A 17284-nucleotide genomic window follows, 5' to 3' on the forward strand; every position below is an offset into this window, starting at 1 on the left:
CCATTAATAATTAAGACGCAAAATTCAATCTTTACCGAGGCCTAAAAACTAAATCAGAGAAAACTTTGTGATTTCTAATTTTTATCTGTTGCCATCTCATATTTATTACCAAACTTAAAATGTTTGTAATTAATTTTAGCAAGATTTTTGAAATCAGCTAAGTCCGCGCGGAAGCGCAGTTGAAATGGCAAATTTGTGATAACCGGGATTTAACGTCGAGTAAACCGTCTGGCTTCTTTGCTTTTTTGAGCAATCACGATTGCTTACTGATCTCATTTGACTGTTTTGGTGTTTCTATGATTTTATTTTCCCACTGCCTCCCTCTGCCAGCACCACCGTCGACCGGCCTCACGATGCTGCTCCTCTAGTGAAAACCGTCTCCAGTATTTTATAATGCTATTGCGACCCCAGTTTCAGTCATTATTTGTTTTCCTTAAGTGTGGCTAATTAGCATTTCAAATGCATTTTTGTAATTAATCAGTATTTTGTATAACATATTTGTGTTTGCTGCATAAAAAATGTTCTATTCAACATGGCAGTTACTAGAATGGGGTGATTTCCTTCAGTCAAAAGTACTACTTTTGGTCACTGAAATTGATAGAACGAGTAAAAAAAATAGCATGGACCCAGAAAATACTTTTATTTTCCCAACAGTTATTTTTTAATAAATTTTTTAAAATGTCCGATTTGGAAAACAAGGCGTGGTGTTTATGACGTCACAAATGATGCAATTTGGCGCATCTTTCTACTAAGGCCCCTATAGTAGAGGAGCCGACGCATCCGCCATTTTGGAGCAAACTTGATCCAGTTCTTCGTAGCGTTAGCATTGCTGCCGATGTTTACATTTCTCTAGCATGTGTTAAATTGAGTCAAATGGGTGGTTGTTCGGCTGTTAATTGTGTAAACAGCTCCAAAAAAGGATATCGGCTCTTCAGGTTTCCGGTAGATGCAGAAAGAAAAAAGAAATAGATAAATAATGGCACGCGAAGTGACAGGCACCTTGGAAACGACGCCAACTGCTTCCAAAATTTCGCCAATGTTCATTTTCGCTCCCGACTATCTCGTTCCCTGTTTGGCGAAGGATTGCCAATAAAGGTAGCTTTCCCTGTTGTACGCTTCAACCATATCGTTGCCAATACACGTGAGTAAAGATGCGAATCAAATATTTTGTTATGTGATTGGCAACTTTGAATGGCATTTCATCATTTGTGATGTCACACAACAGAAGCGTAAACAATAAAAGCGCACCGATTTAAGTAATTTTTTTAAATTATTAAATTTAAACAAATTATTTAAAAAATGGTCAGATCCTATGTTTTTTAAGTATGCTTTTTCAGAAAAACAATACTTTTAAAATTTTGAAAACTACCCCATTAAAACGCTTTACTCAGAATACATATATAATACAAACAAATATTATAAGTATAAGTGACAAACAAGTATTATAAGTATGAAGACAATTGGATACATTACAGCTGCTTGGACCACCGCACGTGCGTGTGAATGATTGAAAATATTGTAGCTTGTTGTTGTGTAAGCTATTGTGTAAGTATAACAATAAAATACAAATTGAAACGCATCATCATATCAGCCATAAAAGGAATTTATTTCACTTTTTGAAAGAACAGAATAAGAAAGCCTTTGCAATTTTTGGGTGACAAAATGTCGAACACACATTCAGACTGACTTAGTTTGTGCTGATGCAGAGAGCGATATAATAAAGCAAGGATGTTTTAAGCAACAGTAACATCAAGTCCATAAGAGGGCCACACTGCTATAACCAGGACGATATTCATGTTGTAAACTGTAAAGGAAAAAAGAAAGAGAAAAAATTAGACACAGAAATCATATACTATTCAGTGAGATATTCTGTTTTATAAAACTTCTTAAAAATATGTCTTTTAACTAATGAGCACAAATATTGAATTCTAATATATAGTTTAAAATAAAAGTTTTAGTTCTTTGAAATTCAAGAAACATAAACCGAGAAAATTCTTTACCCACAAGCATTATTTATTTATTATAATATTATTATTATTTACTTTGCTTTGTTTTCAACCTTTCTGGCTTTGCGCCCCTCTTTGATGTGAGTTCCTGATCCTCCCCCTCTCCCCCACCTTCAAAATCATCAATGTAAGTTGTATAGTAAAAAAATCGAAATTAGAAATAAGCTTAGTTAGCTTGTTATTAAATAAAAATGTAGATAAGTTCGTACACAAACTTTTATATTACAACACGACACTTTATTTTGAATGTATTATTATTAGAGGATGTGGAATCGAAGAACTAAACACAAATTAACTTGAGATAATCTAGGGTCCAGGTGAAGTTGGTTTTTAATACTACTAGTCATAATCACGCGACATAGACATTGTTGATTTTTAGTGTCTTGAAAATCCATGGACTGGAGCCAGGTTCGAACCTACACGTTTGAATGTCAGAAGCCAAAGCCTAGCCACAACATTAGTCTGTCGGCGTAGAGGTTAATATAACTAATTAAATAAATTAATGTTAATTGCATAATCCAGCGTTATTTGTGCGAGGAGAAATCTGTTTCATTTCTTAAAGGAATGTTTTTTGACGCCTTAAAACTGCTGAAAGCACTGGTAGGATTGGGAAGAGGATCAACCGGCGTTGAATGATACTAGTTCTTTAGCCGCCACATTTTTAGTTGCCACGTGGCTAGTGGTGACCGCTAATCTTGATCTTTATACATTACCGCCCTCTAAAATAATAAATGCAGACTGTATCAATCTCTTGTTATCTTTGCTACCCTTCTGCATAGTATTTTTCAGAATTTCGTTTTTAACTAAATTATTTCATGGCAATATCTGGTAACTCTCCCACGAAATCAGTCAAATGAAATTTTCATTTCGAAAAGAACTCTTGGGCTCAGTTTCTATTTCAATACATAGTACTTCTATGGTAAATTTCAGGTAAACTATTAACCAAAGTATTTTTTAATGATTATTATCAGAATCTTTAATTAAATCTTCATTTCGTAAAGAACTTGCAAGCTCAGTTTCAAGTGAAACGACGAGACGATTGGATAGCCACCCAATCGTCTCTTGAGTTTGGGGAATAGTCAGAAGTTGCAAAGAACCATATTAGGAGAGTAAGGAGCCTATTGAACTACAGAAGTCTGGTATTTTTCCAAAAACGTCGAAACAAAAGCGAGAAATCCGCACCGAAAGCAGTGTACATCTTTCGAGTGGTTTCCTTTTGGCTGTCTCTCAGTTTCTGGAAAACTTTAATGCAGTAACACTGCTCAATAGTTCCGTTATTTTGTTTTAAATTAAAAAATGGACGAGAGCCCTACGCACTAACTCAGGCAAACCCTGTTTGCCGTTGACTGACGTTATAAACAGGAGGGGGGGGGGAATTACTCATGCCCACAAAGCTTCAAGATTAGCTCATGCAAGCACGCTTGATACATATCCAACTGAAGGTCGGATGCGCTTCTAACAGAAGGTGTAGAACATCAATGCAGTATTCTGTTTTCAATTTTCAATAATTAAAGCACATCTTCAAGTTTTAACGTAATTTTCAATATTTACAGCCAAATAATAATTATTTCAAACCATACTTTGCTAACTATGATCTGTAATTTCTCAATACTCTAACTAAACATAAAGTATGAGATGATGTAATTGAACTGTGTTGTAGCTGGAAAAACTCATTTGGGGGAACTCATTTTGTCGAGAGAGGGCTCACCAAATAAATAAATAAATAAATCGAATAATGTAGCAGTAAGTTACCGCCCCTAAGCCAGAGCTAAGGCGAAACTACGTGCAATATACTGGACAGCACAATTATTAGATCCAGGGCCCGATCAAGATAAAGTGGTGCCCAGGTCCAGGAAAAATTTGTTGCCCATCTTGCAAGATAATCCTAACATTTTCGAAGTTGTAGCTACAAAAAAAAAAAAAAAAGAAAAAGTGCAGAAAGAAAGAAATTTACCTTATTTTGGTGCCCCAAAAATTGTGGTGCCCAGGTCCATGAACCCGCTGGACCATGCATTAATCAGGCCCTGATCAGATCCAGAGATTGCTATCTCATTGAAGCTGAGAGTGCCAATACCTTATCTACCAGTTTGTTGGCACTCTCAGCTTAAATGAATGACTTCAGCTTCAATGAGATGACATCTGCCTCCAGCTTGGTTATTCACTAATCCAGACTGATGAGTTCTAACTGGTACATTGCTGTCAGGTACATTGTATGTGAATAAATAATGGTTTAAAACAAACTTTACGTTAAATTTGCATTATTTTTACAATAAAAAATCAAATATGTCGGATGATGGCCCCCCTCCCTCCCCCAGAAACTACAGCACTGTGCACAGTTATGTACTAATGCAATTGTGTACTTACTTTTTTTACATAGCCTTTATTAGAAATTTAATTGTGTCTATCTTTTGTACCACCATGCGTTGTAAGGAGAAACGTAACCAGCATAGGCATAGGGTGCATAAGCGTCATAGTAGTAGCTGTAACCAAGTGCTGGCCAGCCATACGGGTAAGACATCACCGTGCAAAGCAAAGAGAGGAAGAGGAGAAAAACCACCTGCGAGAGGTAAAAAAGCTGTCATTTATTACGAGGCAAAAATAAATGAATCAATAAATAAATAAGAGCATTCATGAATCGTAATAAGGTAAGTGCGCCAAATAAGACCACCCTAAGGTTCATGGCCTAGTATTTTGCTCATTTACGATTCAATTGACTTAAAGTTTTGCATATGCATCACATGATTCCTGTAAGAGAAGACAAAAACAATTTCATTTAAAACTTTAAGTTTCAATTTGCTTAATTTAGCACTTTCAACACAGAAAGATGATTCGATCTGATAAAGAACACGGTAAGTAAGCCAACTCTGGAAAAAAAGCCAGAAAGTACCATCAAACTGAAAAAAAAAAAATCTTTATGGTCATCATAAATATACATCAAACCACATTAGATATTTTCAAAACGTTATCAAAAATTATATATTTACTTTAATGGAAAGGAGAAAGATCAATCGTCACATTCGGGGCACTGATAAATCGGTATTTTTGGTCACTCCTGCGTACAGTTCGTGCACATTTGTGCAGCAGGGCTGAGGAGCCAGAGGAAAAATGATCGAATCTTGCGCCGACTACGACAATTTTCGAGTCTTCGACTACGTCTCTTCTACCACAAAATCAGTCCGGCTCCGACTCCGGCTCAGACTCGGCAAGCACTGGTATTGTCCGTTTCCCACGAGAAGGTACTTCGTATCGCCTTCTCGAACACAAAGTTCAATTTTACGTGGGGGTGATCGGTAAACATATCCCCGCGCTTGTAAATGAGACAACCAAACAACCTTAACTTTGGCATGCATTTTTATGTGCAAAAAAAGTCATCGTCCTTAACATCATTTGCTTCACTTGTCTGTTGCTACTTTCGTTATTTATACACTTTAAAAACTGCTGCTTTTACGACAAAATGCTATGGTTCGAATATGCTTCTGTCGAAAGCAGTGAAATAGAATCATCGGGTACCACGTGACGAAGGCGGAGTCAAGTGCCTTCTCGTGAAAAACGGACAATAGACTTGCGGACTTCGGGATAAAATGAGCGACTCCGACTCTGGAAATTTTAAACCTTCGAATAGCGACTCTGACTCCTGTATCCCAAAATCAGTCCGACTTCGACTCCGACTCCACAGCCAGATCAAACAACAGGAGTAAATCACGGTACACAACGACATTTTTCTGTTTGAATTCGTCAAATCTATAAATTAGACTCTCATGAAGAATCGAGGCAATGTGGCAAAACTAAAAATTTTGAGATAACCTGTACAAATGGTAGATGAACCTGTGCAGGGGTGCCACAGAAAGGGATTGCGGCGCAAGTTGTGCCATCAAAATTTTTGGGGGGATTTTTTAATTTTTTAAATTTTTTTATTTAAATTTATTTATTGATTTATTTTTGATTCAAGTTATTTATTTTATTTTATTCTGTTTATATCGCATTTCATTTATTTATTTAGTTTGTATGTGTGTGTGTGTTTGTCATTGGCGTATCACAGAACTTTTCTAATAAAATAATGATGATAATAATGATTAAAAATAAATAAATAAACAAATAAATAAAAAATTGTTAATAAATAAATAAATTAAAATATTTTTAAAAAATAAAAAGAGATCTAGAAAATAAAATAGGGTGGTGGAGAGGGTTAAGAAATTTTTTTGGGGGTGGGAATTAGCGCCATTGAACTTGGGGGGGGGGGGATGGGCACCCCTGAACCTGTAATCCGTGTTGGGGCAAGAGATAGCGCTAGTAACTCTGGTAAGTGCTGTTTATATAGCATGATTTAGAAAAACTTTTCAATGAAAGCTTATCTAGGACCTTATCTTTATACGGGTTTTACTCAAAACTTGAAAACGTTCACTTACACCCCATTACTTCTCACTTCCTCAATTAACTTTTTTTCATCGAATAGAGCCTCGTTCATCCGGTCTCCGTTCATCCGGAACTCTGATTTATCCGGAACAGATGTGTAGAGTTAAAAGTAAAATCAAACGCACTTAATAATGTTAAGTTATGATAGCAAGTAAGAATGGTACTACAATGGCGCCAAGTATTTTATTTTTACTTTCTTCTATATCTAATATATAGAAGAAAGTATTGGATTCGTGCAAATTTTCGAATTTCGAATTTTGACGGATTCGAACGTTTTGAGGTGTGCTGAGTCCATTTCGACTATTTTTGGAAAATGTCTGTCTGTCTGTGTGTGTGTGTGTATGTGTGTGTGTGTGTGTCACGTCTGTGTGTGACCAGTTTTTTGTGGCCGCTCTACAGCAAAAATTACCGCATGAAATCGAGCGAAACTTGGTACACATATGTGCCCCTATGTGAACTTGTGCCCATTGGTTTTTGGCGCGAATTCCTCCAAGGGGGTGGAGCAATGGGACGTTTTTTGAGTTACGCGCGATTGCTATTCCTCAGGAAGTAACTGGCGGAATCAAACGAAATTTGGTCCATATGTTGCCATTAACAGGAACAGATGCTGATTCAATTTTGGTGTCAATAACTCAAACGGGAGTTGAGCTATAGAACTTTTTTTGTCGTCAATTGTGACTGCTGTATCTCAAGAAATAATGAACGGAATGAAAGAAAAATTTATAGACAAGTAGCCCTTAGTAGGTATAAGAGCTGATTTTGTTTTGGTGTCAACAGCTAAAAAGGGGGTAGCGCAATCGCCCGTTCTTTTTTTCCATTTTGAGTGCCCTATCTCAAGAAGTAATGCTACGTTCTGGTTGAAATTTGGAATATATGTGAATCCATATGTAAACAGGCTTTGGTTCAATTTTGGCGCCAATCGCGCCAAGAGGTGCTGATTTATTTTTATTATCATTATATTTTTTAGCGAATAAAAATAGTTTTATTAATGCAACAATAAGAAAGATAAATCGTAATAGATTGTCGTCTGCGTATTTCTCGTGATTTTTACTTTCTTCTATCTTCTATACATATAATAAAATAAGATGTTTGTGTGTGTGTGTGTGTGTGTGTGTGTGTTTGTGGCGCGCATCCCAGGAAAACAGTAAGGCCTAGAAAGATGAAATTTGGTACACAGGTGCAGTTTTTGCTGAAAAAGTGCACCTCGGGCTTCGATTTTTGATATTTTTATTAGAAAAAAAGTTATTTAATGTTTTATGTTATTTTTAGCACTTTTTAGTACTTTTGACCACACAGATCCCGAACCAATCGCGCCAGACGGATATTTTTTGTACTATTGTGTATGAAATTTAATTTTAAATATGATGAATGAAAAAATTTTGAAGATAGAGCAATTTTTGTATTTTTTATAGATTTTTGAAAAAACCTTTATTTTACATTTTTTTCTGGGTTTAGTTTTTTTCGAAACCCATCCTGCGACAAGTATTGAACCCTCAATTCTAAAATTTTAGTTGGTAATAGTAAAAACATTCCGCCCCCTTCAGAAGAAAAAGGTTTTGAAAAATACGCAATAGTTTTTTTTTTACAATTTTTTTAATGGCAGAACACAACGCGCGCTGTTCGCTTGCCGGCTGAGTTCCGAGTTTACCTCATCACGTGATCCAACTGAAATCGTTTGCCTTCTCTTCACACTTTTTTTTTTTTTTTTTGCAAGCGCTACTTTTTGAACACTACGGGGAACATAGAGCTTTTATTTTTGAGGGCTATTTTGATTAAATAAATAAAGTCCACGATTTTTTGCATGATCTTCGTTTCTGTTACGAATTGGCGGTTAGGTTAGGTAAATACAGAGATAGATAGAGGTTGAGTGGACAAAAAATGTTTTTGTGTTTTCGAATTAATACTTACATAAATAAAAAAAGATTGTACTGTCAGGAGGTAGATATGCGCAGATCTTATAGATTGATAGATAGACAAATATAGAGTTCGATATAGCAGATGGACAGCAAGAAAGAGGCATGCCCGTCATTTAAGGAATTTCAACGGGGTGTCAGTGTTCCCCTCCCCACATACACCATGACTTTGAAAAAACAATGCTTTTACATAAAAGTGGAAGTGCTTTTTGTTATTTTTCGAAAAAATTTGCATGAAGAGTACGTCGTACCCCCTCCTTTAAAAATATTCCAAACGACGGAACTGGAGATAGATCTAGAAAATATTTTATTCAAACGACTAATGATAAACATAGATATAGATTGATTGATACCGCCACGAAATTTGTTTAAGCAGCCGCCGAAGGCGGCAACATCGGTGTAAAAAAAGCGAATGATAATATTGAGAAAAAAGAGAAAAACATTGATTAATACCGTCACTAAATTGTCTAAGCAGCCGCCGAAGGCGGCAACTCTGGCGCAAAAAGGCGAATGGCGTAAAAAGGCGGACCAGCTGGTCGCCGCAGGCGGCTAGTATCTAATATATAGAAGAAAGTATTGGATTCGTGCAAATTTTCGAATTTCGAATTTTGACGGATTCGAGCGTTTTGAGGTGTGCTGAGTCCATTTCGACTATTTTTGGAAAATGTCTGTCTGTCTGTGTGTGTGTGTGTGTATGTGTGTGTGTGTGTGTGTATGTGTGTCACGTCTGTGTGTGACCAGTTTTTTGTGGCCGCTCTACAGCAAAAACTACCGCATGAAATTGAACGAAATTTCGTACACATATGTGCCCCTATGTGAACTTGTGCCCATTGGTTTTTGGCGCGAATTCCTCCAAGGGGGGTGGAGCAACGGGACGTTTTCTGAGTTACGCGTGCTTGCTATTCCTCAGGAAGTAACTGGCGGAATCAAACAAAATTTGGTCCACATGTTGCCCCTAACAGGAGCAGGTGCTGATTAAATTTTGGTGTCAATAGCTCAAACGGGGGTTGAGCTATAGAACGTTTTTTGTCGTCAATTGTGACTGCTGTATCTCAAGAAATAACGAACGGAATCAAACAAAAATTTTTTGACTAGTAGCCCTTAGTGGCTTTAAGAGCTGATTTTATTTTGGTGTCAACAGCTAAAAAGGGGGTAGCGCAATCGCCCGTTCTTTTTTTCCATTGTGAGTACCCTATCTCAAGAAGTAATGCTACGTTCTGGTTGAAATTTGGAATATATGTGAATCCATACGTAAACAGGCTTTGGTTCAATTTTGACTCCAATCGCTCCAAGAGGTGTTGATTTTTTTTTTTTTTTTTGCGAATAAAAATAGTTTTATTAATGCAACAATAAGAAAGATAAATCGTAATAGATTGTCGTCTGCGTATTTCTCGTGATTTTAATTGTATGGAAATGATCGGAAATATTATCTCAATGATTTAAAATTTTTAACTGTTGCCATCTTATGTTTGTTAATAAATAAAATATTTGTAATTAATTCAAGTAAGGCTTTTAAAGTAACTTTTTTTTAATTTGTATTTAACTAGCAAAAATACCCGGCGTTGCCTGGGTCAGTAATAATAAGAGAAACAATCGTTACTTGCCCTTGTTTTCTGTTTTAAGCGAAAGAATTTAAAACAAACCTTTTTGACGTGATTAAAAATCAAGCTTCTTCCTTACTCATTAAACTAAAATAGCAATAAGTTTGAAGAACAAAACAGTATTCAATCAGAAACGAAAGCACGACATTTAAGCATATACAAATTTGAAGAATTTCCGAAATATGAAATTAAATTTTACATGTTTAAAAAGATTTATTTGTTAGTACTTTTTTCTTTTAAATCTAAAACCTTCTCTGTATGGCTATTGATGTACGAACTGTTTTAAAAAATGTAGCCACTCGTGTTCCCCTTACACTTGCTTTAGTTATTTTGGGAAATTTCAATTTTTGTAGGCACTTGGTGATGTTTAAAATCTTACCAAATTTGCGAGAATCATTTTGGGACACTTTCGATAATACTCCCCCTCCTTACTAATTTTTATTATAGAAATATTGTTGCCAGATGCTGAGATACTTTTAGTCAAAATAAAATGGTGCTAAATGGTTTCATCCGAAATGTTTCCAAAATAAGTAGTAAAATTTGGCGATTGTTTGAAATCGTGCAAAAAGAAAAATTAATGGAAGTGTTTATATGGTGAAAGCTGAGAAACATTATTACGTAGTCTTTGGGCTCAAAAACAGCGACAGTGGAAAAAACTGCCAAATGCTTCAGCTACTGAAATCTTTCTGAAAAATTCTGGCGATATTTCTGCTGGTTGGTTGGATATAGTGAGCAAGTGTCCAATCAGCATAAATAATAATAATAAACCATTAATTACATAAGTTCCGTTTAAAAATAAAATGATCAGCCAAATCCATTTATTTTTAGCCAATCTTGTGGAAAAACGTTACTTTAAGATTTGACTTGAGAAAAGCCTCAAAAAGTCAGACGAAACGCAAAAATATTCAACAATACAACAATTCTTGGGAGTTGAGATGACACACTAAATAATGACTTCGGTCGATGAAAGCCTTCGAACAGGGAACAAAAAAGCTCATAACTCGTTTTTTATACAACTTAGAAACTTCGAACAGGTGCTATCTTCAGCAGAAAAATTGGCGCTTTCGATGGACATATAATGTTAATATGTGCACGTTTTTTTCCACCCCTATATTGGGGCATTTATGCGAAAATTGGGACTAAAATTGGAATAAAAAGGGAACTATCAATCGGAATTTTTTCAAACTGGTCTATAAACCTTCCCAGTACCAAACTGAACAAACGGTGAAAGTTTCAGCCAAATCTGCCGGGTAGTTTCTGAGATCTTAGGCAACAAATTTACCAAACTCCATTTTTACTTTCTTCTATATCTAATATATAGAAGAAAGTATTGGATTCGTGCAAATTTTCGAATATCGAATTTTGACGGATTCGAACGTTTTGAGGTGTGCTGAGTCCATTTCGACCATTTTTGGAAAATGTCTGTCTGTCTGTGTGTGTATGTGTGTGTGTGTGTGTGTGTGTGTATGTGTATGTGTGTCACGTCTGTGTGTGACCAGTTTTTTGTGGCCGCTCTACAACAAAAACTACCGCATGAAATCGAACGAAATTTAGTACACATATGTGCCCCTATGTGAACTTGTGCCCATTAGTTTTTGGCGCGAATTCCTCCAAGGGGGGTGGAGCAATGGGACGTTTTTTGAGTTACGCGTGCTTGCTATTCCTCAGGAAGTAACTGGCGGAATCAAACAAAAATTGGTCCATATGTTGGTATTAACAGGAACAGGTGCTGATTCAATTTTGGTGTCAATAACTCAAACGGGAGTTGAGCTATAGAACGTTTTTTGTCGTCAATTGTGACTGCTGTATCTCAAGAAATAATGAACGGAATGAAAGAAAAATTTATCGGCAAGTAGCCCTTAGTGGGTATAAGAACTGATTTTATTTTTGTGTCAACAGCTAAAAAGGGGGTAGCGCAATCACCCGTTCTTTTTTTCCATTTTGAGTGCCCTATCTCAAGAAGTAATGCTACGTTCTGGTTGAAATTTGGAATATATGTGAATCCATATGTAAACAGGCTTTGGTTCAATTTTGACGCAGATCGCTCCAAGAGGTGTTGCTTTTTTTTTTTTTTTTTGCGAATAAAAATATTTTTATTAATGCAACAATAAGAAAGATAAATCGTAATAGATTGTCGTCTGCGTATTTCTCGTGATTTTAATTGTATGGAAATGATAGGAAATATTATCTCAATGATTTAAAATTTTTAACTGTTGCCATCTTATGTTTGTTAACAAATAAAATATTTGTAATTAATCCAAGCAAGGCTTTTAAAATAACTTTCAATTTTCGCTCTTTGCTTTGCTTTTGCAATAATTCAGACATTGGGATAGTCGTCAAGTTTTTGCATGTGTAATTTTGTTTTTGTTGGGAATATTGCTTCCTCGTCAAGCATGGGGAGGGATCAGAAAAAAAAAAAAAGAAAAATATAGAAGAAAGTTTCGTGATGGCCACAACATACTAGTAATTGTATGGAAATGATCGGAAATATTCATAGACTAATAATAAGAGTAGACCGAGCTTTCTCATTCTTGCTGATAAAGAAAATTGGTTCATAGATGTATCATGTGACTAGTGGAAGGGCTTGGCGAAGACTTTGGCAGCATGGTTGCTAGATGGCAGCATTATCTATAGTTTGGCACTCGACATGTATTTTAAGACAATGTGTTTTCATTTAAAAAAAACTTCCAGGTGCAGAGATTGAACTGTTTTTCTTTTAGTTATGCATTATTTTGACATTAGTAATAGTTTTTGATCAGTTTTCGGTAACTTTTATTTAATTTGGAGCTATCAGCGTTGGCGTGAACGAAATGGCGTAAACGTTTTGCGTTAACGCAAAAATGTACTAATCGGTATCTTAAATTGAAACTGTAGGTAAAAATCTTACCGTTTGCTGATTCTTCTTGGTCGCTTGCATCTTTTATTGCTAAGAGAGTTATTGAAATTGACTAAAGAAAATGCACAATGCTATCTAAACGAAAAACTCACTATATTAACAAAATATTTACAACTTAGAATAACAAATTTACAAATCGGACTCCATAAAAGATCATTTTTCCGTGTTCCATCAATTCTATTTATTTTATTTCGCGCTGGCGTTGATCGTCTGCTCCGATTAACGCCCGCTGTTGCTAGGATATCCACCAGTCACATGGTTTGGTTTATGAGCAGCAAAAGGGTTGCCATAGCTCGGTCTACTCTTATTATTAGTCTGTGGAAATATTATCTCAATGATTTAAAATTTTTAACTGTTGCCATCTTATGTTTGATAACAAATAAAATATTTGTAATTAATTCCAGCAAGGCTTTTAAAATAACTTTCAATTTTCGCTCTTTGCTTTGCTTTTGCAATAATTCAGACATTGGGATGGTCGTCAAGTTTTTGCATGTGTAATTTTGTTTTTGTTGGGAATATTGCTTCCTCGTCAAGCATGGGGAGGGATCAGAAAAAAAAAAAAAAGAAAAATATAGAAGAAAGTTTTGTGATGGCCACAACATACTAGTTATTAAATGTAAAACTCTTGCACTGATCGTATAATAAATTACACTAATCTAAAAAGCAACAGGAAACGTTAGTCCGACACCATTGTAGCTTAATATAAATGAAGAGTTTGGAGAAACAATCGTACGTAATTTTGTTGCAAAGCATTGTTTTTGTTTCACGTCTTTGCTTATTTAAGAATTTGTTTTGCTTATTACCCGGATTAGCCGGTTTTTCTTATATCCAGATTGGTTTTGATCCCCGGTACTCCGGACATATGAGGTTGTACTACTAGTAAACTACAGTGAACCATGAAGAAACAAAATTTACTGTAAAATAAGATCAGGAAATTTTGACTAGATTTTTTTGTAATAACTGTTGCTAGACTTTCGCCTGTTGTCAACAAACTGCTTGTTGATAATGCTTTATCATCAGCTAGGCTTTCTGATGACGATAAAATCACGATCTAGCCAATTTGTGCTTTCTGCATAGATAAATAAGGGTTAGCCTTAGTGGTCTAGTAGGGCCTATGAAGAGCACCATCTTTATTCGACAAAACAGTACCATGACACTTGAAGCAATAATCAAAAGATAAATTGTGTTTACAGAAGCAATAAGGTCGTTTCCAAAATTTTAAAAGTATTTTTTTTTTCTGAAAGAGCATGCTTAAAAACATAGGATCTGACCACTTTTTAAATAATTTGACTAAGTTTAATATTTTTAAAAAATTACTTTAATCGGTGCGCTTTTATTGTTTAACGCTTCTGCCGATGACATCACAAATGATGAAATGCCATTCACTGTTGCCATTCAGAAGAGCACAATATGTAATTCGCATCTTTACTCACGTGTACTGGCAACGAGATGGTTGATAGCAAGCGTAGAGGCAATTTTTAATTCGCTGCTTGATTATTATAACGTGGAAACGCAGTGAAAAATGCGCCAAAGGACATCATTTGTGACGTCATAAAGACCAAGCCTTGTTTGAAAAGTTGGACTTTTTAAAAAAATAATTAAAATAACTGTTGGGAAAATGAAAGTATTTTCTGGGTCCATGTTATTTTTTTTTGCTTATTCTATCAATTTCTGTGAATAAATGTAGTACTTTTGACTAAAGGAAACAACCCCATTGTGCGCGATTGTATAAAAGATAACTGTTAATAAATTGTAAGATTAAAAAAAAGTAGAAGTTTTTTTGTTTTTTTTTTGAGGAGACAAAATAAAAATAAAAAACATATTCTAAAGGAATTTTTTCAATTGTCTAGTTTAAAAGTTTAAAATCAAATATGATTGAAAGCGTAATCACCGCATCTAAGTTTTAAAAGTTAATCAATAAATTAATAACATATAAAGAACATGCAATTCGAGATAAACTGTCAAAGAAAAAAAATGAAAGAAAAAAAAAACATGTTATATTAGCCGTATCGAGGGGTTTAAAAAAATAGTAAAATGATAGCGTACAAATATCCAATGAAAAAGAAATTGGAGGAAAAAAATATACACAATAGAGATGAAAAAAAAATCAATATTTTGAGTTTTATCGTCTGCAAAAAATAATAGCAATACAATTATTTTCAAAATTGGTAGCTGAAGATAGAGAAGAAGAAAGCTAAGATTTGGAAGATTATAAGAAACAAAAGTTGGAATTTGGTTTCTAATTCGCAACTCCAGAGCTCGAATACTCTACCTTGCGGTGATTAACAACATTAAAGAAAAAGGTAAAACATTCCATTCCACGTGTTTTCATTGGGGGTTAATTACAGGCTTCAGACATTTTGTGATGTAATGTAATTTTAGAAGAATAGAAAAGAAAGCTTTCCACAAACACGATGAAAAATTACTGTCACTCACTAAGCATCAAAGAAAGTTATAAGTTACGGCGTGTGTTTGTTTTACCTTTTTCATCCGCTATTAAACATACGGCTGCAACGCCCCCTATAGTTTATTGTAGTTGCGAATTAATATGCACAAAAATTACTAAATAAATAAATATAAATAAAATAGCATAAATAAATAAATACACAAATATAAAAAATTAATACAGCTATGTGGAAACATTTTGCAGTCAGTAACGAGAACTGAATGTAAAATATTTAGGAAAAATAGGAGATGATATTTCTAGTAATACTGATATTATATGACTTCTCTCACAAGTAGTTGTGAACTGAAGGAACAAACTATATTGTTCTTTTGCATATTCATAAGTACTTCTTTGGTCCTTGCATTAGTGTTTTAGTTTAAATCCTTATTTCATTTTTTATTCTTTTTAAAATTCAGTAGAGCATAGATCATAATTTTTAATGAAAACTACCTAATGGTTCATAAACGAAAATATTTAAAGTTCATTAAAAAAGTATAACGCTTATCCCCCCCTTCATTGTACATATAAATGGCGTGACAAAGACAAGACTGTTTACGGCCTTGTCTTACGGCCCCCATCGAGAGGGGTAAGTGCGATCCCGATAAGTAGTGTCAAAAACCTTTCTTAAAGCTTCTGCTTTAAGTTCAATTGGCATAGTAGTTGCTTGATAACCTTAGTAAAGAGCTTGAAAAGGAATTTTAAAAGATTGAAAAATAAGATTATACTTAACACCCTTATTGATGTGATTTTTTTTTAAACGGAGTAGACATTGCACCCCCCTCCACCTTCTATTAACAACTTCTTAGGTAACAAATTTAACATTTTTAGAAAACAAAGTTTTAAAAAACTTTTAACGAAACAGTAAGCAGAATTTTAGGTAACAAACTTCTCGGAAACAAACTTAACAAATTTGTAAATATTTCACTTGTAAAGAGATAAGTGTACAGTAGAACCTCGTTTATCCGGTTCCGCTTATCACGATGTCTGGTTAATCCGAATCAAATTTTTAGAGTTTTTAAAATGTTTTGTATCACCTAAATAATAATTTTAAGCTATGATAGCTGAGCTACGAGGGCAACAATCATTCGTCTTTTATTTGTATTAAATGTAAAATTCCTGTATAGATCATGCATTAAGTTATAGTAATCTAAAAAACATCATGGCATACATTAAAAGAGGGGGAAAAGGTGAAAAAGGGAAAAAAATTAAAAAAAAAAAAATAGTTTTTGTGAGTAACTTTTCCCCAGGACTTGGGGAATTTTATGAGACCAATCCTGGGTTTTGCAAAACATCACATTGGCAGCCCTACTGAAAATCCGTAACATTTCTCTAACAAATCATGCCATATTGCTTTATGTATAACTGACATAAAAATTTCCTGTTATGTCTGTAAATGCCTAAGTGGTTAACTGATGAGATAGTCAAAAACATCAATTAAAGTTGAAATTTTAATTTATCTATGGGGGCACAAGACCAGAGACATAAGCATAAATGTTCTGAAAGTTTGCTTACGAAAGCACTCATTGTCAAAATTGACGCTGATGATGTAGCAAGATGATGTGCTTGAAAATACAAACTGGTTACCTATTGGTAAACCACATTGTTGGTACAAAGTGGCTACCTAATGAGTTAGTTAAAAACATCAATAAAAGTTTAAATTTTAATTTGTCTATGGGGGCTCAAATCCAGAGACATCAGCATAAATGATCTGAAAGTTCGCTTACCAAAGCAGTCATTGTCATAACTGACGCTGATGTCTAGTAGAAAGATGATGTGCACGAAAATCAACTGTGAGAGCTGGTGTGACATAAGCGAAGCACTCGACCAGACATTTTTATAGACCGCTTATCGACCTTGATAGGAAGAACCAAGGATCACATCGAAAGTTTGCGCATGTCAGTTCAACTTTTTCTTCTTGACTCTTATTCAAGAGGTAGTCATGAATCCTCGTCCATCACCCAACAGTTCATCCTGACTTATCATAATACCAAGTGCACTTGATATACGAC

General features: G+C 34.8%; 1 long non-coding RNA gene across 1 annotated transcript; it reads right to left on the reverse strand.

Moving 5' to 3' along the window:
* Positions 1-1587: 1587 nt before the first annotated feature.
* LOC129229972 (uncharacterized) lies at positions 1588-17189 on the reverse strand. Its single transcript, XR_008581133.1, has 3 exons — positions 17000-17189; positions 4371-4563; positions 1588-1804 (listed from the first exon to the last, which is right to left on the reverse strand). It is a non-coding gene; the product is annotated as an uncharacterized LOC129229972 (long non-coding RNA).
* Between the last annotated feature and the right edge of the window lie 95 nt (positions 17190-17284).

This window comes from Uloborus diversus, chromosome 9 (genome assembly GCF_026930045.1).
Source record: "Uloborus diversus isolate 005 chromosome 9, Udiv.v.3.1, whole genome shotgun sequence".
Classification (NCBI taxonomy): Eukaryota; Metazoa; Arthropoda; class Arachnida; order Araneae; family Uloboridae; genus Uloborus; species Uloborus diversus.